Raw genomic sequence first — 23,612 nt, 5'->3', positions numbered from 1 at the left:
ATTTGAGTCATAACATACCTTGACGTCCAGATATGACATACCATAGTCCTCATCATCAGACCCAACAGGATCAACTCTGAGTCTCCATAGAGTAAATTCAGTCCTACCAGAATTTCAATGTAAAGTTTAAAAAGCCCTTCAGGTTAACCACTGTTAGGAGAGGCTTGTGTATTCCCCACACCTTAAACCTATGGCTTCTTGGTTTCCAAAACAATGACTAAAATAAATATGTCTATAAAATGAGAGTCCTTATATTATTTTCTTTTGTCATATTCTGCAATTGACAATAAATCAAAATCATCAACTTACCAGTGCTTGGCAACTCTGTAGACTATTTCCTACACTCATTTGGATATTTCAGATTTTAACTTGACATATAAATAACTAAATTAAAATGGGAAAATTAAAGTCATCACTCATTTTTTCTTTCTCTTAGCAACATTATAAATATTGGAAAAAGCTTCATTCTTTTCAAGCTTAACAGCAATAATCTTAAAATGTGTGGTTTAAGATGGGAAGTACAAGATTAGAAACTGGAAGCCAAGCTTACCCAGGCCATATATTCTTCCCATTCCAGAGTCTGAATTAAAACCAGTCAAATGACATTCAAATGGTAATGAACTGGCTTCTAGAGTTTATAGAACAAGGCTCTAACATCCACTTGATCATTGGAAAACAGACAACATTAAACTGAGTAGATCTAAAATGAAACCAGTGGAGGGGAAGGGAAGCCCATAAGAAGAGCACATGCTGTAAAGTTCTAATACATTTGCAATGCTGGCCATCCATCAGATAAGGCAGGCATTAAGCTGGAACAAGCTCTAATGGTCTTAGGCATTTTGGTCCTTATGCATCACATCTTTTGTCTTTTTTCCTTCAGGAGAAATGACCTAGTGAATTTTCACCATGTATATATGCAGGTATGTGAATATTGCCCCCTTACAATGGCCATGCTAAAAATTTCTTCTTAGCTTTGCTAGTCAAATGTATTTTTCAGGGTTTGGAAGCATGACCTACTGGCATAGTGCTCATGTAGCATGCATAAAGTCCTGGGTTCGATTCCTTAGTACACACACATAGAAAAAGCTAGAAGTGGTGCTGTAGCTCAAGTGTAGAATATGAGCTTTGAGAAAGCTCAAGGACAGTGCCCAAGTCCTGCGTTCAAGCCCTAGGATTGGCCAAAAAAGTTTTTTTTTTCAGAAACAGCATTGATTCTCAAGTTTTTTTCCAATGATACTCAAAAAGCAACAAGGGACTGAGCGTAATGAAGTTAGACAGCATGCCAATTATGGATGCTATTTAAATACTCTACATATATCACCCCAAACTTAATCAAGATGCTGTCATGAACAATAAGTGCAAAAACCAAACTAAAATACAACCAAGATCTGTGGTGGAAGACTGCCCACACCATATTACATATATCTTATTATTTGTCCTTTTTATTAGAGGAGTGAGGCAGGACCTCAATAGCCCAGTAGCCCAGGCTGGCCCAGTATCCTGAGTATTACAGGTGTAGGCCATGATGCCTGGCTCATTTATGCCTTCTTAATGTCATAGAACTCTGCTATCCATTACAGCGACCTTATCCAAAATAGCTACTAAGCAATTGAAATATGATGAAAACCAAGATGAACTGTCAATTGTTAAGATAGACATAGGATTTCAGCAAGTATAAAATTTGACACTATGAAATACCAAATGTATCTTGTTTCTTTTCACTTCTTATTGTAGGCACTTGAAAATTTAACGTGATACTTGTGTTATCTTTTTTTTTGTCTGCCATGGAGCTTCAACTCTGGGCTTGGGCGCTGTCCCTGAGCTCTTCAGCTCAGGTTTAGCATTTTATTACTTAAACCACACCGCCACTTTCAGTTTTCTGGTGGTAAATTTGAGGTAAGTGTCTCATGGCCTTTAGTACCTGGGCTGGCCTTGAACCATGATCCTCAGATCTCAGTCTCCTGAGTAGCTAGGATTACAGATGTGAGCCACCAGCGCCCTGCTATGTGTTATCTTTCTATTGCATAAAAATTCATAAACTTTCTTTTAAAAGAAATAAAAGAGCTGGGAGTTTGGCCTAGTGGAGAGTGCTTACCTAACATGAATGAAGACCCAGGTTCTATTCCTCAGCACCACATACATAGAAAAAGCTGCAAAGAGTGCTGTGGCTCAAGTGGTACAGCTCTAGCCTTGAGAAAGCTCAAGGACAGTGCTCACGCCCCAAGTTCAAGTCCCAGGACTGCCAAAAAATATATCAAAGGGAAAAACCATTAAAATATACATAATAATTCTTAATTATATGTATTCTACTTAGCACAAGCACAAAGACTAAGGCTCAAAATTTACTGACCATTAAAAGGAGCTATAAGTACTATGCCTAGTGGCACGCTGAATACTAGCTTCTGGGAGGCAGATGCAGGTGACTGCAGACAGAGAGGACAACTCAGATAATGAATGAAACACTATGTGAAAAACAAACTAAAAGCAAAAGTTCTGAGGCCTGGCTCAAGTGTTAATGTACTTATTTAGCAAACATGAGTTCTTGCCTACCACCTCAGTATTGCCCCAAGCTATCTGCATTATACCAAATTCCCTAGATCACAAGTTCTTTTTTTTTGCCAGTCCTGGGCTTGAGCTCAGGGCCTGAGCACTGTCCTTGGACTTTCTCAAGGCTAGAGCTCTACCACTTGAGCTTCAGCACCACTTCTGGCTTTTTTTTTCTATATATGTGGTACCAAGGAATCGAACCCGGGTCTTCATGCATGCTAGGCAAGCACTTTAACCACTAGGCCAAACTCCTGGCCCCACAAATTCTGATTTATACTCACAAGCAAATGATTTTTTTAGTGGTACTGGGGCTTTAACTCCAGGCCTCATTCTAGCTAGACAGGTGCTCTCTCACTTTAACCCATACTCCCATGGCTTCTTTGTTTCTTTCTGATTTATTTTCCATAGTGTCTTGTGTGTTTTGCCTGGGTCTGGCCCCAGGCCATGATCACTATGGCCTATGGCTCCCATGTACCTGCAACTACAGATGTGTACCACCACACACAACCTGTTTGTTACAAGGTGTAACTTTTTGTGCAGAATAGTCTCAAGCCACAATCATCTCAATCTCTCTGCCTCTCATTTTAACTGTGATCATCCTGCTTCTAGCCCAATATTCCATAAAAGCCACTAGATGGTAGACTAGAAAAACAGGCTAGGCAACAATTGCATATATGAATGTGGCGGGAAGCCCTGGGCTTAAACCATGCTACATCAGAGCCATAAATCTTAGCAGAATGTGGTGGCTGAGGGACAGAGATGCTGAAGCTGAGGAGTGACTCTGTAGTGTTATATAAAATCCCCTAAATAGAAGGCCATGGAAAACACTTTGGTATCACAAGGACTAGGATAACTGTCCCAACATTTGGGATGCTTAGTGATAGTCTTACCCTGTTTCTGACAAATCCTGCAATGCTCAATGCTATTTCCTTAACCATAAAAGCAGAAATAAGGAGGGTTATAATGTGTGAGCCTCTGAGATTATCTGCTAAGCTTCTGTAGTATATTTGTATACAACTTAATTTGTAAATAAGTTGGCCTCTGGTCAAAATTGCAAATCTCACAGTAGGAATCTACATGATCAGTTCTAGGCCAGTACTAAGCTACAGGGCTGATAACAGAAATAAACAGGTAGCAATTTCTTATTATTTATCTCAGTGTTTAGATATGCTCCATATGTCAGTTTTACAAAACAAACCTAAATACACTTTAGCAAATAGTGTTCTTTGTAATAATCAAGACACTAAATCTTCCCCCAAAAAATAAACAGCAACTGAGAGACAGTGAGAGAGAGAGAGAGGGGGGGGGAGAGGGAGAGGGAATATCGAGTCAATAGGTTATAAACAGAAATGTTTGAAACAATTTTGCTTTCCAAGTCTACCAAGAGGGTAGAGGTATTACTCCATCAGGTCAGTTGATTGACAGGTGAATACTGTTTAAAATAAGCAGCTTTGGGATCCAGCTCTAAAACTGATTCACAATGAATTTTAGAATAGGTCAGACAGTACAAGCATGGATGCTGAGATTTTTAGCATGCTAATTAAGCCAAAATGCATAATCCTATCTACAAGCCATCAAAAGAAACCAACTACCCAATCACAGCATACACAGTAAAGTACTCTTTCCCTATTTTGCAAAGAGGACTAAAATTTGAAGAGAAAAAAGAGAAATGGATCCAGGCTCCAGTGGCTCACACTTGCCACACATTTGGCTCCATGGACATAACCAAATCATTTGCAAACTTGGCTTGATACTTGTAGGGAAATTCTGGGAACCAATTTAATGACACATTCCCTAGGCCCCATGGTGGGTGATGTAAGCAAAGCTTGGAAGACTACTTGGTATTAATGCCAGTGGACTCCTGTTTCTGAACATCACCCAGGAGAAGGTGATAAGTTGGAGAATCCATCGTATGACAGATGGAGCCCATCATAGAATGGCCTGTCTAAATAGTAGTAATTTTTGTCTTCAGCCAAGGTGGGGAGTCAAAAAGCCGGCCTAGTGAAGACACTCTGGGAATCAATCAAACCTCTATACCATAATCAAGATCCTCTCATTCACAGCAGGTTCTCTGAATGAAATGGCTGCAGACATACTGTGGGTTCAGAGGATTTAGCAGAGGCTGTGCGGGGAGCACTGCCCTCTAGAGGAATCATGCATTATTACGGGTGTTAGTCTGTGACAGTAAGCCAGAGGGCTACAGATTGGATAGCTTGAGTCTAACTTACAAAGGTTCACAAGCTAGAGACTTGGTCCCTAATATAAAGGTATTATATTATAAGGGCTAGGTTTTGGGGCCAGATTTGGCCTAGTGGTAGAGTGCTTGCCTAGCATGCACGAAGACCCAGGTTTGATTCCTCAGTATCACATAAATAGCAAAAAGCCGGAAGTGGTGCTGAAGCTCAAGTGGTAGAGTGCTAGCCTTGAGAAAGTCCAAGGACAGTGCTCAGGCCCTGAGCCCAAAGCCCAGGACTGGCAAAAAAAGGGCTAGATTTTTAAGAGAAGGGATGAACAAGTGGAAGGTGATTAAAGGCTAATGACATCACCATCAGAAGGAATTTATATAAGTTTTCCCAGGACTTTCAGCCTATAAAAATGTAAGCTAAACAAACTTTTCTTTGTAAATTACTCGGCCTCAAGTATTTTGTTAAAAAACAAACAAACAAATAAAATGGACAAAACAGAAGGTTGAAAGGCAAGTGAACCATTGTACTTGCTGCCAACCTTGCCCTCTGTTTCCACTTTGGTAAGGCCATACCCAGGCTAGTCTACTGGTCCTATAAGGTAGATAATATATTCCAGCCTAGGCCAGCATACATCAGAACTCCCCAGGGCCTTTTCGATGACTTCCATCTAAATAAAAGCAATAAATATTCAATGAATATTTACTGTTGAACGCCCTTAAGGTTCTTGTGGTTTACGATAATTCCTTCCTTTAGGAAGGAATGAACTCGTCTCTGATGGCAGTTTTCACCCCCGGGCCCTTTCTAGAACCCAGCTCTCCTCTGAGAATATTGTGGCTTCTATGGCCCTTCCTCATATCCAATATATTCTTTGCCATGAGGCATGGTCTGCATCTGTCTCATACCCCAGTGCAACTTCCAGACCACTGCCCTTCTGTTCCTGAATAGCCAACTGGATCCTTTGTTGCTCGGCCCATATGGCTATCCACATATCACACTCTAGCTTTTTCTATTAATGTCAAGTGCTAATTCCTTATTTGTTACAATTGACAGCTGGTTGGTTGATTGTTATATTGTCTATTCTTCCTTCAGGAAGTCATGGGAATGACTTCTTGCCAGTCTCAACCCAAAGCGCACCCAATGGCAATGATCTTTAATTCTCAACCTACTGCCATGTGTACAACACAAAATCTGGCAGCAACAGGAAACACTTCACCTGCAGAACAGACAGAGACATCTAACATTTTCATTATGCTCCTCTAATTTTCTAGAACTCATTTCTAAATTGAATGCTGCTATATTTATTCATCTTTCAATCATTTATTTAAAAAATCTACTGTGTCTCTGGCACAATGTTAAGCACTGACGAAATAACAGGATCAGGAAAGAATTTTTGCTGAAAGAAATTCACGTGATTTGCATCTTCAATAAATTTCTGACATCAAGCACAGCTGCCTGTTTCCTTTGCATCTCTTTCCTCCTCTCCACAGGGATTTCTCCCCGCACCCTGCCAAGAACATTATATCCTATCCTGCCTTCATGAAATACCCATAGATGAAATTTTTTCTTATACATCAAAAAGAAAACTAAGCTATTACAGAAAAATGGCCTCAACTTACTACTACATCTCTACCTGTGCATGTGTCCATATTGACTTCTTCATTCATCCCCACTGTCAAAGCAAAGTACACGTCCTTTCATTTGTTCAAGACTAAGGCTTCCACCTGTGTTCGAAATCCTTGCCTTCGAGGACTTCCACTATTAGTTTCCCCCTTCACTGGCTCATTAGTACCTAAGAGTTATGCCTAGTTGTGCAAACAAATAAACCTCCAGATCTCTCCCTGAAGACATTTTTCTTGTCCATACAAAATTACATTGTATTTGGGAGGCAGCCAGTCAAAGTTCATCTTCACTTGTAGTCAACAAATGATAAAAGAATGAAGGACCTAGTGGGAGGAAATGTCTGGAGGTGGCATGCCATGCTTCTACATTCATAGTGTCAACCAGAATCCAGTTATAGGATCACAGCTAACATACAGGTAGGCTGGGAAGTGGTAGTGTACCCATGTGTTCAGAAAGAAGAGGAATGAGTCCTTCTAGATTCTATAACTAAGCAAAGGAATTTTGCAATCAGAAAAAATCTAGGTTCAAATATCAGGCCTGCAATTTCTGTCTAGGGGTTTGTGAGCTGGACTCAAGTGTTTAAATAGATTAAGGAAGACACTAATATGAATTCCCTTACAACAGGGTTGGTGATGTATATCTCCTCCATGCACTGATAAGAGGCTCTTGCCTTTCCTGCAGCTATTATCCCTCTTAAGAATCCTTTCAGAGATCAGGTGAAGGCCTTTCCTGCAGCTCCTAGTGAGTCTCAAGGTTGGGACCAGGCGTTCTCTGTTCTCCCATTAACACTGAAAACCAGCCAAAACCTGTGTCAGATGCCCTTGGGACTTTAAGGAAAGAGAGTATGAAAAATAGCACATGCAAAAACAGCCTGTAGCACCCTTGCTGTGCTCTTTTAGCAAGCAGCAAATGCTCAAAGCAAGTGAGCCCAGCAGAGTGGCAGTATCCCAAGTTCTATCTGGGCACATTCCAGGGCTACATTTCTGGTGCCAGTGGGGCCCAGCTCTGCCTCTTAGTCAAGCACGAGGCCTAGGATATCCCAGTGGTCAGCAGCTGCCATTGCTCAGATATTCTTATCCTTCAAGCTCTTGACACTAGCATAAAATTCCACTTCTGAACTGTCAAGAGATAACAGACAGTGGTATCTTGTAACAACGTGACATGCCCAGCAAAAATGGGCAAGTTTCCAGATTATTGCTCAGGGAGGGTAAAGATGTGATGGATGTGGAATCCTCAGCAAGACATGGGCTCAAAGGAGCACGATGTACTCAGGACCTCAGTTTCTTTGCCAGGAAGAAAAGCCATCCAACTGCAGTATAAAACAACTGGGTTACAAAAAACTGGGTCTCTGTTCAGTTGTCTTTGCTACCTCCCCAACACACAGACAACTGAACAAAGACTTCCAATCTGTAACGACTATTCATTGGAGCTTCTGGACTTAGTTCTACATCTGCCAAAGAAATAGACAATGAGAAATCATCTGAAATCTGTGGAGCTCACTGAAAATAAGGATTAATATCCAGGCTCTTGGCTAGTGTGAAATGGAGCCATTCCCATCTGTGACTATTTGAGTGGAAGATGGGTGAAGGACTGAACTCTCTTTACTCTTCCATCCTCAGTCTCAGAAACAAAGAGTTGTTCCTACTGGAAAGCCAATCAAAATAGCAATTTTTTTAAACCATCCTCACTTGATGGTAATTCCCAAATACCCCATGATCAAGAACAAGAACATTCAACACCTGCCCATCTACCAATATTTCCCTATGCATTTTCACAAGGAGAGTGGAATGCATCACAAAGTAAAGACAATAGGGCTTTCTGACCATCCCCATGCTCTAGGAATGTCAGATGTGCTGTTCTGCCCAAGGAGGAACAGCCAGTGCTGGAGCAGAGCAGCTGCTGCAGTTAAAAGATCTGCAGGCACTCAGATCCCCTCACTGCCGCCACCATGTCTTCCAGGGACAGTGTCAGCGCCCTGCAGTGCCTGGTGGAGCAGCTCAAACTGGAGGCCGGTGTGAAGCTGATCAAGTCTCCCAGGCAGCTGCAGAGCTTCAGCAATACTGCATACAGAATGCCTGCAAGGATGCCTTGCTGGTGGGAGTTCCAGCAGGAAGCAACCCCTTCCGGGAACCCAGGTCCTGTGCTTTAAAGAAGAAGTTCATTGAGGAATGCCTTCACGTACAAAGTGACAAATGCCTCCAAGTCTCAAGAAATCACTTTTCTCTAGCCAAATGGCTATTAGATAGTTCAGATCTTCTCTGTGGCCTGGTTAGATAGCCAGAGTTATGTAGAAATTAAAGGTTTTCTACTTAACTAAGGTAACTGAGTCAAAGAGTACAGTTCTAAATAATAATGACCTACTTCTTTTGCTGAAATGCTTTTGTATTAAGACAAACAACCACCCTTACCAGCAAATATACCAAAATGCACCTCTTTTATTAGTGAATTTCTGGTTTTGCTATATTTGGAATATTATGTATGTGTTATTTACTGGTTGTTTACATTTAGGAAGGAAAGCATTATTTATGAAAACAATTGAGTATTTGTAACTTGTTCCTAAGACTTTTATACTACAATGAAATGTGTTCTTTTCACAAACTTGCAGTTACTAAGTGAAGATAAAGTATAAAATAAAGAACAGGCTTTACTAACCAAAAGATGCCTTTTTTTACAGGAGATTTTCATTTTTAAATGAGAATATAATTTGTTTTAAACACTAAACTTGGGAGATGTATCTTAATAAACTTGGAAAGATTCATATTAATGATGTGTATTAGGTTCCCCATCTTGTATGAAGCAAATCTGATCTTTTTTTAAAAAATATATTTTTATTGTAATTAATAAAAGGGTTACATGATATTTGCCAGATAGAAGGTGCATTAATTCACTTACATTGATACCCTTTCACATGTCTTGGTACCCATTACCCCACCCCCCCTCCTCCTCCACCCCCATCTTGGTTTTCCCCCTTCCCTATCAAATTTCAAATAACCAAATACAAATAAATTCAATGTATCAGATAACAAAGTGAGATACTGTAACAATATGAGATAATCAAGGGACAGCAAAGTAGATGAGAGATAACATAGTAGATTAAGGACAACAATCATTCATTATATGGCTTTTGTTTCAATATCCTGGAGGTCCTTTAAATTAGCTTCATACTATATGGCCTTATGTATCAAAATTTTGCTCTACTGCAGATCTCGTTCTTTTCCTTTATAGTTATGGTGATACCTTAAACCAAAAGTACTTAGTTTCTGTCTTTAAAAATGTTTAAATTGTGACCTACAAACAGGACATTGAAAATGGTTAAAACAAAGTAATGTGAAAATATTACAACTAAAAGAATTCTTCATGCTACAAGGGTTTTGCTTGATGTGCCTTTCATTTGTTTTCAGGATTTTTAGAATGAGACTTTCTGTTTTTACTCATCGTTGAAGAGCTAATTCATCAAAAAAAAAAAGATCTGCAGGCAAGGAAATGTATAGGGAGGGATTCTCAACCTAATGATTTATGGCTTCCTTAATAGACTTTAAAAGGCTCTGTCCTCCTGTTTACAATTCACACTTCCTGCTCTCCTGGTGTGTTTTTTTTCCCCTGTGGGGCTTGAACTCTGGGCCTGGGCGCTGTCCCTGAACTCTTCATCTCAAAGTTAGTGCTTTACCACTTTGAGCTATAGCACCACTTTGTTTTCTGATGGTTAACTGGAGATTGAGTCTCTCGGACTTTTATGCCCAGGCTGGCTTTGAACCATGATCCTCAGATCTCAGCCTCCTGAGTAGCTAGGATTACAGGCATGAGCTCCTGGCACCCGGCCCAGTGAGACCTTCTTAGTAGTTTTTCCCAGTGATGGCCTCATTCTCCCCACCTACTTTCTCTACCTTCCTCCAACTGCACTGAGAGGTCAGTTTACTCTTCTTTCAGTGAGACATTTTTCTATAGTCCATCCAAAATACTTTTTTCATCAATACAGGCTCTTTAACATGAGTAAAAGAAATGGAAGATGAGAGTAACTTGGTTCCACATCTAATCATCCCCTGTCCTTACTACTTTCCAAAAGCATGTCACCAAATGTCATCCACTTGGTTAAATGGAAGGGTGAGCCTCACATGTAAGAGCATTAGAAGAGTGGTAAGAGAGGTAAGAGAATTAGAAGAGTGGAAAAGTGCATTCCAGGAACAAGAATCTGTAAACTAGGGGGCAGTGGATAACGTTCCCCAAAGTATTGTATGAAGCCATCCTGCCTGACCAATCCTTTGACAGTTTGTTTAAAATATGTATCTCTGAAGCTAACAACCAGTCAAATAGAAGCAGTCTTTCTGGAATATCTAAAAACATGTTTCAAAGGAAATCTTCATTGTCTATAAAGATCACATCCCTCCTGGTCAGGTTCCCAGTCCTCCTGATAGAGGTTTGAATGCTGGACTTGATAGGAAAGGATTTTATCATTTGAGCCACACACTTCCAATTCTTTTTAGTTAGTTTCTCAGATAGGTTCTTGAGGTGATGACCCTGTCTGGCTTCAGACTGTAATCCCCCCACCTCTCCTTTTGAGTATCTGAAATGCCAGGCATGTGCTACCATACCTGGTCCTCTTGGAGCTGTTCTGCAATTTTATAAATTGTCAGTATCTGAGAGACACAAAAACTGTCCTTGCTCAGCGTTGCTTGACTTTCTTTTTCTCTATATATTGGAGAGAAAACAGTCAGTGTTGCCTTCATCGGCAATTTAGTTCCTGTATGCATTATAAATTTGTGCCTTTTTGAGGGTTTTTTTCCCTCTCTGAACTGCTTAGAACAACATCTGCCAGGTTCATTCACATGAGCCAAAATCTTTTAACATGTGCTCATTTTTATCTGTATGAAAGTAATGATTTTTACCTCTTCCTGAATATTATCTTTTCACAGGGGCAGGACCGGTATTTTCTATTTTTAAAAGGTGAGTCTTCAGCACTACAAAGCAGGAAAATCAGCACTAGAAGGCAGGGTCAGCAAAAGAAAGTTCTCAGGGGATAACAACCAGCCAGGCTCTATGTAAATAAAGTTTTCTTGAAACACAGTCATACACACTGCCTGTGGTTGCTTTTGAGCTGCCGTAGAATACAGGAAGAGACCTCATGCTTTGTAAAACCTAAAATTATTTACTACCTGGTCTTTTATCCAGTAATTGTTATGACCTCAGCTATTGAAGATCAGTAGCAAGCAAATTTGGTCAATTGTGGACAGATTGCTCATGGGGTCAGCCACATATGAAATGCTCAGTAGAAATAATGACACAAAGTTTAGAGCCAAGACTCAGAAGACTTTTGCCGGAATGCAACACAGAGGCAGAATCAAATCCTAGCTCCAACTACCTGCATAGTCCAGGATCTACTGGCTCAGGCAAAGTCTGAAGTATTGGTGACCTTAAGATCACAGGTCTGCCTGCACAGAGTCTTCAAATGGTCTCTGAGATTCAAACTCTGGTTTTGACATAGAAGATTTTTCAGATGTATCACACTTAAATATTTTTTCCTTTGGGTAAGAATGGCGGAGATGATATCCCCATGACAAAAAAGTGCTAAAATAAATTAAACTAAAGTCAGATATTGTATTTCTCTCTTTTGTAATAGCAAGGTATGTTTGCCAGCATTTTCTCCCTATGGTAAAAGGTCTAGTTAAACATGGATGCCAATAGAGTAGTTTATGGAGTGTACTTATAATGTTTTCTTAAGAACTTGAGGGAATGTAAAAAGGCCCCAAATGTGCTTTTTAGAGCAGCTGAAATTGGTCCAGCTTTCTGTTAATACCCTTAAATGAAAAGGGTTCTCTCTACAGAGACTAAAAATAATTTGGCTCAAAACATTGCATTAAAATGGAACCATAGCTCACGTCAAGGGTTCACAGGCAGTGACAGAGATTTGCATGTTTTCAAAACCTTATTTTCAGCTATGTGTAAATAGTTTATATTCCATTATTCCAAGCAAAGAGCTGGATATAATTATGAATATAATCAGACATAATATAAACAGAATTTCATTCTTGGTAACTAAGCAGTCATGCAGAGAAAGTTCCCTGAAGTGGAAGCCTGTTCTAAGAACACTTTCAGCAGCCCCCACCTCAAAATTTATTGTTTGTCAATATTTCTAATATGCTAATACTCAAACATATCCAATTTACACTTAAAGCTATAGCTAGCTCTTTAGTGCCAAAACAAACATTTTAATATATAATTTGGTTAATTTGGTAAAGGTCTTCAAATAAAATACCAAATAATTAAATCTATAATGACTCAAAAGATCCCATTTATGGCCGTATTCATTTTGCAGATCAATGGTTTCATACTGTTGCAGATAAAAAGCAAAAGCCTCAATAGGGAATTGAGATGCTGACGCTCAGCACATGAATGAGTAATGAGTTACCTAGCCTTAGAGCCATAGAGAAAATAAGTCCTTGTTAGAGCACAATCTCATAGGACATCCATTCATCTGGGTGGGCCAGAGAAAAACATTCATGCTTTGTTTTCTGGACAGACAGCATAGCAGGGCCCATGACTGACCTTCAACCACACATTAAGCTCGAAGGGACGTGAGAGTTGCTGCAGCTGGGAAAGCAGGTACTTTTCATGCTTGGTGGGTGCCCTCTTTGCTTTTTTAAAAGCCCAAGCAAGGTTGCTCAATTGGATTTGTGTCAGACAAGTTTCTTCCTTCAAAGGCCAATGAACTCAAAGAGGCTCTGATAGGACTCACAGGCATTACTTTAAATCAAATCCTGGGATAAGGAAAGAGACATTTTTGTTGCTTTTTTTAAAATCATAGAGCTTTGAACCCCATATTTTAAACTGCATTCAGTTCCCAGTATAATTACTTTCTAGCATATACCCTAGGGCGCAGTGCTAAAGCTAAGTTTCCAATTTGCCTTTTGTAAACTAAAGGTCCAACCTATTTCTATTTGCAGGTCTACACACCCAAAGTGCTGAACAGTACCTGATTCAAAGTTATCTCATAAATACCAGAAGTCTTTAGCATTGAATGCTTAAAAATATACTGGATGCTATAACAAGAAAGGAAACAAAATTCTAGCTTCTAAGATGGACAACACACGCATCTGATTACACTGTCTTGGAACTGCACAAAGAACACATAAAGGAATTGTGTGTTTCAAAGACAAAACCAGGAGAACAGGAAGTGGTCAATAGCATCAAGGTCTTAAAAGCTGCCAAGTAGATGGATGAGTGGTGGGCCAAGTCAGCAAGTGAGAGGAAAACGGCTCTCAAAGCAGAAGGAAAGCCTTTGTGCAAGTGGGAAGAGGAGGATGGCAAAATGCTCAGAATGGACAGACAACACTGCTGTAATGACTTGCCTGGCCTTGGAGCCATATAAAATATAAGTCCTTATTACAATGTTCTTAACTGATAGGACACCTTTTGAATGGGCCAGAAAGTCACACATGCTTTGTTCTCTGATCAGATAGCACAGCAGCAATCATGACCAACCTTAAACTGAACACCAGGCTATCAGGGTAGCTGGTTACATCGAGCTTTGGTTCCATTCCACTGAGACACTGTTCCTTCCCCACTCAGGAAACTACTTAGAGACCAAGAGTCATAGGCATTATGTAATCCAGAATGCAAACACAGACCCAGTTCCTCCTTCCTGCATAGAGCTCCCAGATTGGGCACCACACCTACTCCTCCCAGAAGGAGGATAGACAACTTCTAATGACCCAGCTAGACAGCTTCTCCTAGTGACCCAAAGTGAATGCCTGACCTAAAGATACTGACACTGAGATTTTTCCAACAAATGCCCAACCCAGATCAAATTTGACAAACTCCACCCACCTGCTTAGTGGCAGCTTTCTAGTTCCCAAGCAACCAAGGATTAACCAGCTATCTGAGAAAAGTCTCTGCCAAAGAAGACAGATCAAAACAAGCAAACAGAATGACAAAGAGGGAACAGACACTACCCAGCCAGGAGGGGGTGGGGGGAAGGGAGCGCATACACACACACACACACACACACACACACACACCACACACACCCCTCCTTAAGGAGATTAGGTGTACTGAGAAATTAAGGAAACTATAAAAGAAACAACAATTTAAAAGCCAAAACAAACATTTTGGGGAACTGAATTATACTGAGGAGCCAGGTGTAGTGGCTCCTGCCTGAAATCCTAGCTACTCAGGAGGCTGAGACCTGAGGTTCGCAGTTCAAAGCCAGCCCAGGCACTAAAGTCCATGAGATTCTTATCTCCAATTAACCACCAGAAAACCGGAAGTGGCGCTGTGGCTCAAGGGGTAGGGCAGTAGCCTTGAGCTGAAGAGCTCATGGACAGTTCCTAGGCAAGGAGTTCAAGTCCCACAACCACCCCCCCAAATATATATATATATATATATATATATATATATATACACACACACACATATATATATACATATATATAGCTTAATCAAACACCAACAGATTAAAAATAGGAGAGAACAGATAATCAGATAATTACTATGGAATTTCCAGATCCTGAATATCAGCTTTAGAATGAAAAGAGAAATATGGACAATAAAAAAATTGAAGAAAATGGCTCAACATTGAAGGAATTGAGCTGTCAAAATAAAATGGTGCACAGTATATCATAGAGCATCCAGCACAGTAGACAAAGACAAACCTACACTATGACCCATTAACATGACATTTCAGATCCTTGGGGATAAAAAGACTATACACAGAGAAAAATATAAGATCATAATTTATCAGGGATAAGAATGGCTTCATACTTCTCTACGGCAATAGTACAAATAAAAGACAACAGAGTAATGTGTTCATTTTCCTTTAGAGGTTTGAATCAAGATTTATTTTTAGTACTAAGTCTTGAACCCAGGGCCTTGTACATACTCCAGCACTGAGCTATACAACCAACCTCAACTTTCTACATTAGAACTTGAACTTCTACTACCAAATTCTCATCAAGTGACTGTAGAATCTACATTTTCAGCCAAAAAGTATATTTTCCAAGTCTCACATCTCACAATGGTACTAAAGGATGTGCTTCAACAAAACAAAGAAAACACACACACACACACACACACACACACACACACACACACACACGCGCGCGCGCGCGGAAAAGATATTCTAACATAAGAGAGAGATCCAAAGGAAGTTCTAGGTACAGAGAAAGAATAGTTGTCCTGTACTCTAAGTAGCACAACCAATTCCAGTAGAAGAAATGACACTGAACAGATGAACACACCAAGGATCATTATCAAAACATTTCTGAGGCCAGGAGTGTGGCCTAGTGGTAGAGTGCTTGTTTAATCCCGGGTTCAATTCCTCAGTACCACACACACAGAAAAAAGCAGGAAGTGGTGATGTGGCTCAAGTGGTAGAGTGCTAGACAAGAGAAAGCAAAAAGGACAGTGCTCTGAGCAAGTCCCAGGTCTGGCAAAAAAAAAAAATCTGTCATTAAAGGTTGAGTTAGATCTAGACTGTTTTTGGTTTCAGGCTAAGATTCCCTCTTTTCAGCTGCCTGAACCAGCAGAAGACTCTCACGTCATTCCAGTGTAGTGTTGTTTTGACCTATTTCTGAGAGGTATAGGCAGGGGCCACTGAGCCAACAAGAGAAAATACAGAGTAGCTATGCCACAGACCATATTCCTTCTGGACTCTCAGTACCAAGCCCACTCTATAGTGTAGTGAGATATCCCTTTTTCCCTGGATCCCTCGTGTCTACCACCAGTTGCCCCCATGATAAGCTTATGGACCTTATATAAGTAATTCTTTGGGAGAGCTGCTCTGTTTTCCAAATCAAACAATACAGTATTTAGGGGATGCTAGCAAGAAAATAAACACCATAAATCACTATAAGGATTGCTTCTAGAGTATAAGGCAACTATGCAAGGACACAAAAGATGGGAATCTTTAAGGAAATTGCTATTGTCCTATTTCTTTTTTCTTTTTTTATTATACAGGAAATAAACTTCATTTCTCTTTTCTTCCCAGATGTATTGTCCTATTTCTTAAGGTAGAGGGCTAGATTCACTGCTATGTGTTTATTATTTATATTATATGAATAATTACTAAATGTTCTTTGGTATTTCAAATGTATCTCACAACTTAAAAAAATGACTTACGCCACAGATTATGTCACAAATTGTTATACCATTTGTTCCTATTGTCTTCCCACCCCACACATCAGTAGATAAAATGGTCTATCATCACAATCCCTTTATGTGCCTTAAGATAATATTCACTGAAATGCAATTCCAGAAGACACTTTATGCAAGGGAAAAGGAGAAGAAACAGGACCCTCTGTAATTAACTTTCATGTACACACGTAATGAGAAATGCCCTACTGATAATGCAGTGGGAATTGTGCAAACTGACAGGTTTTCGAGGGCAATAAACTGTAGTGTTTAGTCAGGAAAGATTGCCCCTCCCATTTCCCCAGCACAACTTAGCCTGGCTTGAATAAAATAGCAATTCCAAAACATATTCCCTCAAACAGATTCACTTTTCCCAGGGTGATTCCACTGAAACAGAAGAAATGGTTACCTTTATCTACCCATCCGTGCTTGCTCGATTTACTTCAAGGCTACATAGTCTATGTTGATATCATTATGACTAAGACTCACTTCTCTTACAAAGCATTTTGCTATTGAACTTCACTAAGTTGTTCCAACAGAAATGTTCTCCCAAGTTTTTACATGCTGAATGTTTCCCTTCTGCAACAAGTCACAATGAAACCCTTTCTACAATTAAGTTAAGCTAAGAAAAATGTGTCAGATAAAAGTATTAGTCATCAGCAATGACTCTTTTTAACCCTGGTTACCACAAAAATCACCTGAGAACCTAAGAACTGACTGGTGCCCAGGTCCCATCTCCTGGGAATGTTGGAGATGTGGCCTAGGTTATTTCAATGTCTAAGACTCCCCAAATGTTACTAATGTGCAACTAAGAACAAGCATTTTGGCCTATTGGAATAATGAAGAGAATTTGCCTCCTGTCAACAATATAAAATAATATTTCTTAAAAGCTCACATTGCTGTGCAAAGCGTGTATATGCCAAGCAGCACATCTAAGTGATCGAGAGCACTGAATCTTGAGCAAGGCTGTCTGGGTTACTTTGTTGCTCACTGGCTGAATGATGTTGTGCAATCTATCAAGTGCCTTGGACCTCTGGTTTTCTCATCTGTGAAATGGGATAATATGAGTATCTGTACAGCACAGAATGCTGATGATTCATTTAGTTGATTCTTATAGAATGCTTACAATCATGTGTATAGTGAAGAATAAGACTTAAATGTTTATTTATATAACCATCAGTTTCAGTCAAGTTCCAAAGAGAAACTATTTTTAAAAATTGGTGGCACATGGTGGCTCATGCCTGTAATTCTAGCTACTCAGGAAGCTGAGATCTGCGGATCAAGGTTCAAAGCCAGTCTGGGCACAAAAGGACCTGAGACTCTTATCTTCAATTAACCTCTAGAAAACTGGAAGTGAGGCTTGGCTCAAGGGTAGGGCAGTAGCCTTGAGCTTAAGAGCTCAGAGACAGCACCCAAGCTGGGTGCAAGCCCCATAACCCACCAAAGAAAAATTGGTGAAGATGGAAATGGCTCAACATGTAGAGTGCTACCCTTAAGCTGAAGACCTCAGGAACAGTGCCCATGCGCAGAGTTCAAGCCCCATGACCAACAAAAGAAAAATGGTAAGGTAAATTAACAAAAAAATTAAATTAACAAAAAATTGTCTTTGTGATGCCAATATCATATGTGGAAGATAAAAATCCTTCAAATGTTTTATATCTTACTTTTATCATAGGACTTTGCCTCTCTCTGGCCAAATGGGCGTTTTTGAGATCCAACATGGCAATTTAACACACAGCTGAGCAATATTCTTCCTTGCTATGTCTGCTCTTCTCCAACACTTTATACATTCTCAATTTTATTAATAACCTGGTGTGAAATCTGAACGCTGCATTTGCAGGAACTGGCAAGAACAGCTGTAGAATTCCAAGATTTATTTTCAAAGGTGTATAATATTGCCTTATTCGCAAGATAAAAGATCATTGTTTTCAAAGTATCTCTGTACTCTCACAGGAAGCAGGAGTCTCAGCTCAATTCTTACACACTTACACACACACATACACACAGACATACACATACCCACCTGTATGTCAAGCACAATGCACAAAACTCCATTAACTGTGAAGGATATCAAATCTGGAGATCAAAATGGAAGGCAGTCTTGAAACATATGTGTGAACAGACAGAAAGGCTGCCATGAGTCTTTCAACTGCATGGATAAATATAAAATAGCATTTCAGGAAAAATATTTTCATACATGTAGCTCTAAACACAGAGGAAACCTGATGGTAAACATTTGGAGTCTCTCTCACTGTCTTCCACTAAGAATAGAACTGGTTCATTATCCTGGCAGTATGAAAATGCTGCAGGAGGGGTGTAGGAGGACAGCGTCAAGTAATATCCACCAGCAGCACTTCAAATTCACTCAGCTGGTTAACGCTTTCATTCAAAAATCAGCACTTACATCCTCAAACCTCACATTTCGGCATATGTCAAAGGTATGTATGCACATATATATTATATATTATATATTCATGAATATGTATATAATCATATATATGTGATACCTGAATGCCCATGTTTAGTACAGTTCTCTGTTCAAAAGAATAAGAATACAAGTGAGAGTATCATAGTACTGCTCACTTAGAGGCCTATGTAGTCCTGCAATGGAGTCTGGGGGATACAGCAGCACAGTAGAGATAGATGGAGACATGTATGCAATATTGCTAGCGAAAAAGGGGATTAAGTTAGTCATACAGCAGACTCCATTTTTATAGAAAAATGATCCTATGCATTGAAAAATGTGTATGAAAGATACACAGAAAATTATAGAGTTCATTAGAAAGAAGGAAAACATGGGCATTAGTAGCACACACCTGTAGTCCTAGTTACTCGGGAGACTGAAATCTGTAGTTGGAAGCCAGCCAGGCCAAGCAGAAAATTCTGCGGGAGTTCATCTCCAATTAATTAGTAAAAAAAATGCTGAATGGATGTGTGGTCCAAATAGTAGAGTGCCAGCTATAAACAACAACAACAACAACAACAACAACAACAACAACAACAACAACACCATCTGAGCAAGAGTGTGAAACCCTGAATTCAACCTCTGGCATCCTAACAACAAAAAAGTAAATATTAAGATATATTATCTCTGACTAATCAGATTGGTGAAATTTTTCTTTTGATCAGAAATTTATAATTATTTATGTATGGCTGCATAATAACCAATAAATATACATATATAGTATATATATGCACAATGTATTTTACATTTCCCACATTTATCAAGAATTGTGTACAAGAAGCTTAGCAATGGTATTTTAGAAACTTGTCACACATCTTGTATTACTAAGAAATGACCTTAAAACAAAATCAGTGCCACTGAAGATTTTAAAATAGTTTCTTCTGGGCTGGGAATTTGACCTAGTGGTAGAGTGCTTGCCTAGCATGCACGAAGACCCGGGTTCGATTCCTCGGTACCACATACATAGAAAAAAAAGCCAGAAATGGTGCTGAGGCTCAAGTGGTAGAGCTCTAGCCTTGAGAAAGTCCAGGGACAGTGCTCAAGCCCTGAGCTCAAGCCTAGGACTGGCAAAAAAAAGAGTAAAATAGTTTCTTCTGAAGTGAAGATTGGCCATCCTGGATTCCCCTTGCAGGATCAATGGTCAAACAAGTGTTTTAGCTCTTTACGTTGCCTAGACACTTCCTCAACTTTCTCTCAAGAATGTTACTGGAAATTCAACTGCCTAAAACAAACATACATGTGTTGTCATTTTGGCAGTGTGGGAGTATTAACTAAGGGCTTCATACTTGCTAGGCAAGTGATCTACCACCAAGGCACATTCCCAGCCTGAAACAAACGTTTAAAGGAACCTAATGTATAGAGGTTACAATTCATTTTATTATAATTCACAGCCTTCCCATAGTGGAAAGGAGAGCCTTTGTTTTATTTCCATATTTCCTAAAGGCTAGAACCCTTCCCCTCCAAGGATCTAGTTTAGCCAGGAAGAATCAGGGGATGCCACAGTTTGGTGATAAACTAGAAGCAAAAGTATGGTTCTGCAGCTATTCAAAATTCAATAACCTTAATTCTGATTTTCCTAACGAGACCCTAAGTTCAAAACCTAGTACCCTACCCCCCAAAAAAGATAAGGATGCAGACTTTCTGACCCCATTACAGTTCTACTGAATCTGAAGCTCTAAGTGTAGGGTCCAGTGAGACATGCTTTAAGTTTGGATTTGTATTTTCTTTTGTTTACAAGTGCTAGTCCTAGGCTTGAAGGCAGGGCCTGGAAATTGTCCCTTTTGCTTCAAAGCTAGTTAGTGCTTTACCATTTGTTCCAAAGCTCCACTTTTCTGGCTTTTTGGTGACTAATTAGAGATAAGACCTTCACCTACATTCTCCTCCCCATGCTGGCTTCAAACAGTGATCCTCTGATCTCAGCCTTCTGAGTTCCTAGGATTATAGGCATGAGCCTCTGGTGCCTAGATTTGTATTTTCTACATAGCTAATTAAATTGAATATTTTCTATATGTTCACTGGCTTTTGTTTATCTATTTGGAGAAGTGTCCTTTGCTTTTAGATTGGAATTTTTTGCCTGTTAATTTTTGGAATGTTACCTATTTGTTTAACATCAATTATATTCCCATTTGTATTTCTTTATTTATTCATGGTGTTTGCTATACAAAATATGATCCTTATTTTTATGTAGACTCACCCATGAAGCCTTTTTTGACAGTAATGAGATTTGAACTCAAGGCCTTGTACTTACTAGGAAAATCTAACACTTGAACCACACCTTCAAGTCTTTAGCTTCATAAGAATGAGAGTATAACTGTTGATCCTCCAGAGAGGAAGGGGGAAGAAGTTATTCTAAGTGCAACATCTATGTTATACCATTCTTCCGTATTTTGAGGTCTATACTGTTATATTAAGAGGTCTCTAAATTATCTTTTTTTTTTTACATTACTACACTTGGAGAAACTGGCAACCATTACAGAGCAGCCCTATGAAATCCCTGGAGCATGAAGAAACATTTAATTCAAACTCTTGAAAAAAGTCATTGAGTTAATGAAATTCAACATATAAGGGAATTCTGGAATGTCAGCTTTATGCAAATCTCATCTAACAAGCTAAAGTGCAGATTGCTACATTAGCTCCCAGATAATCTAAGCAGCAAATGGTAGACTAGGAACTTGACTATGTATAAATGTAAAAGAAGAACTAGAGTTTCTTATTTTCTCAACAAGATTCAGACAGAAGCTCTAAAACAGGTAGTTCTAACTCACAAAAATAGCGGGATTGGTGGCTCGGAAGATAGTCCAGTGATGGAACATTTCCTAGCATGAACAAGGCCCTGGTTCCATCTCCAACACTACAAAACAAATCTGAAAAAAACAACCTGCTGTGTTCCCAAAAGATCATTTCTAAATGATTTGTTTGAAACTTGGACGCATTTCTTCATACAATGTCATAAACGATCCTAAATATTTCATCACAATTTGCTGACATCACAAAGCAATCATTTAGAAATGCTTCTACTTAGGAACAGTTTTTCGGTTCCAGTGGAAGATGCAGCTGTATGAAAGTGATGCCCACAGTATGGAGAACATCTGGTGATGAGAAAGTATGAGTGGAAGTGTCTTGTTGTTTTAGTCATCACCTCTGGTCTATGGACCATTGAAATTCTGGATACTAGGACCAAGAGATAAAATTTACCACATCAGCTGTTTTAGAACATGGACTTTGTTTTTTGTCATTAATGCAGCACTTTTGTCACAAAGGCAACAGTAATAGTCAATAGACACTGTGTTGAAAATGAACAATGCAACTTGTAAGTGGAGAGGAAAAGCGTGAGAGAAGGGGTGACATTATCCAAAAAGAAATGTACTCATTACCCTACTTATGTAACTGTAACTCCTCTGTGCATCACTTTCATAATAACAGTAAAAGAAAAAATTAAATCAAAAAAATAAAGTCACTCTATCCAAGGACAGGATATTGTTTTAAAGAGATGCAGTGAAGAGAGGACTTTCCCTCTCTCCCAAGAATGGAAGGCACCTACCTCCAAACTGGAAGCCCCTGAGGACTAAGTATGCCTGAGTTCCCATGACTTACACAGCCCCAATCCATCAATTCCCAATTTAAAAAGGAAAAGGAAAACTATGACTTACACACTGAAAAAAAATGCTATAGCTATGGGTTCTTCAAGGTATCTGCTGATTGAGGCTATTACAAATAATGCTGCTATACACATTAAAAGACAACTATCTCTGTATAAGTGTGTTTTAAATCTCTTGAGTCTATATCTAAGGAACTCATTGATCACATGGTAACTTTATGTTAATCATTTAAGGAAATGCCAGACTGTGTTCCAAAGCAGACCTATCATTTTCCTTTCACTCAGGAATGCATGCCCTCACTTATTTTCTATTATAGATACCTTAGTATTAAGCAGTTTGTCATTTTGGCTTGTATTTTCTTCATGGCTAATGATAGGTTTCATGTGATTACTGGCCTTTTGAAAATATATTCACTCAAATCCTTTGCCTTTCTATTGAAAGTTCTTTCTAGTTAAGTTTTAGGAACAGTACTCATTTGGCCATTATCAATAACTTTCCAGTTTGTTTTTCTTGTTTATTTATAGTATCTGTAATATAAAACTTCCTCATTTTTATATAGATAAGTCTATGAATCAGCACATTTATATTCACTACCTTTGGTGCCTTTTCTTGCCAAGAATACACAAAGATGATTATGTTTTATTAAGTGAAGTATGCCAGATCCAAAGGAACATAGGCTGAATGGTTTCCCTCATTTGTAATAATTAGTACACACCTAGGACTCTCCTAACAGAGGATTACAATAGCTCAAAAATTAGGTACATAAGGTCATATAGAAGGAGACTAAATGAAATGAAGTCTAGGATATAGAAACTAGAGCTTTATCTTGTGTGATTGTTGCTTCTTAATGTACTCATTTCTCCTCTCTCTTTTTTTGCCCTTATGGTTAATCTCATATAGTTACTGTATCCCACTTTGTACCTGGTATATTATTTATTTGAAATAGGAAAGAGAAGGGGGAAAACAAGATGATTGGGAGATGGTGGGGGGAGGGAAATGGGGACAAAAACATGAGAGGGGGTATCAATGTGCGACAAGTAATGCAGCTACTACTTGATGAATGTAACTGTAACC

General features: G+C 39.2%; 1 protein-coding gene and 1 pseudogene across 1 annotated transcript in view; one reads left to right on the top strand and one right to left on the bottom strand.

Annotated features, from left to right (window-relative positions):
• Tspan7 (tetraspanin 7) overlaps window positions 1-23,612 on the bottom strand; it is a 115,513-nt gene that overhangs the window by 52,966 nt on the left and 38,935 nt on the right. The window lies entirely within an intron of this gene.
• On the top strand, window positions 8,302-8,630 carry LOC150040581 (guanine nucleotide-binding protein G(I)/G(S)/G(O) subunit gamma-10 pseudogene; annotated as a pseudogene).

Source organism: Megascapheus bottae, chromosome X (genome assembly GCF_031878675.1).
Source record: "Megascapheus bottae isolate mThoBot1 chromosome X, mThoBot2.hap1, whole genome shotgun sequence".
NCBI lineage: Eukaryota > Metazoa > Chordata > Mammalia > Rodentia > Geomyidae > Megascapheus > Megascapheus bottae.
Note: the sequence above shows the minus strand (reverse complement) of the source record. Positions and strands in the feature narration are given on the sequence as shown.